This window comes from Cyprinodon variegatus, unplaced genomic scaffold (assembly GCF_000732505.1).
Source record: "Cyprinodon variegatus isolate N-32 unplaced genomic scaffold, C_variegatus-1.0 Scaffold9, whole genome shotgun sequence".
Taxonomy (NCBI): domain Eukaryota; kingdom Metazoa; phylum Chordata; class Actinopteri; order Cyprinodontiformes; family Cyprinodontidae; genus Cyprinodon; species Cyprinodon variegatus.
The window spans coordinates 974576-975722 of record NW_015150462.1 but is presented as its reverse complement, the minus strand read 5'-3'; the positions used below and the strand labels follow the sequence as shown (position 1 = coordinate 975722).

General features: G+C 39.4%; 1 protein-coding gene across 1 annotated transcript in view; it reads right to left on the bottom strand.

The window, feature by feature from the left end:
* The window catches only part of LOC107087106 (xin actin-binding repeat-containing protein 2-like), a 114195-nt gene that overhangs the window by 106663 nt on the left and 6385 nt on the right, over positions 1-1147 (bottom strand). The window lies entirely within an intron of this gene.

The following is a 1147-nucleotide window of genomic DNA, read 5'->3' as shown; positions in this document are numbered from 1 at the left end:
TCCCGACCAGTGGGTCGCGCCACACACTTTGAGAACCGCGGGTTTAGCTTGTTTGACGCGACTTTAAGTGCTTCCCATGTGTTTTCTGTCCCATGTGGAGAGCGATGACCAGAAGGTCGGACAGATGTTGGAAACACAAAGTGGAGCCCCCTGAGGAGAAGTCGACTCCAGACAAACAGAACCCATCTCTCCACCAGAGAGGCTGCTGGAACCTCGCACCGCCTCCTCCCAGCTCCTCGCGCTGAACATTTTGGCAACAGCCGTGAGCCACCTGGGAGACCATCAGTCATTGTTATGGCTAGCCATCCCTTCTCATCGCTCTGTTTAAATAAACCGAATGGGGCACAGGCTGAAAAATACTGTGCATCATCAAATGTTAAGCTCTGCAATACAGCCAAGGTTGGGTTTTATAACCAGGAAGCTGCAACGTGTCTGTCCTCCTCTCTTTCTCTGGGAATATGGAGAAATTGCCCATATGCTCCAACAACACTGCTGCACCTTTTTTTTTTTAAGTTAAGACACATAAATCATTTACGACACAATGCCAGGGTAGGGAGGTGTAACAATGCCAGCTGACAGCCCTGACAGCAGGACAGCTTGTTATTTCTTAGCAGGGAAATGATTTTCCCTCCCTTGGGTCGTTAATACAACAAAACATGTGAAACATGTGGTGGATGACAAGTGGTCATAAAGTCCAAAGAGGTGGAAGATTAGCATCAACACTTAAGGCAACAATACTTATAGGTTTTCTTTTTGATTTTTAATCATTTAATGACTGATTTTTCTAAAGGACATATCAATCTAACCTTATTCCAAACTTTAAGACTTTAAAATCAGAAACATTCTGAGGTTGACTGCCTGTTGTAGCATAATGCATAATCTAAATGCTATGAAGGGCTGCAGCTATCTATTATTCAACTGGTCAATTAATAAATTGATTTTTATTTTATTTTTTTATCCAATTAATGAATATAACAGAACAATTATCAAAAAAAAATGTTGAGCATTTAAAATGAGATGCAAAAAACCTAATTTTAATGCTCAAATCATTGCAGTTTTATAAATAAGGCAAAAATATTGCTAATTTTTTTAAAGTGTTGACTTTTTTTTTATTTTTTATTAGTGGATTAATAATTGGTTAGAAAAT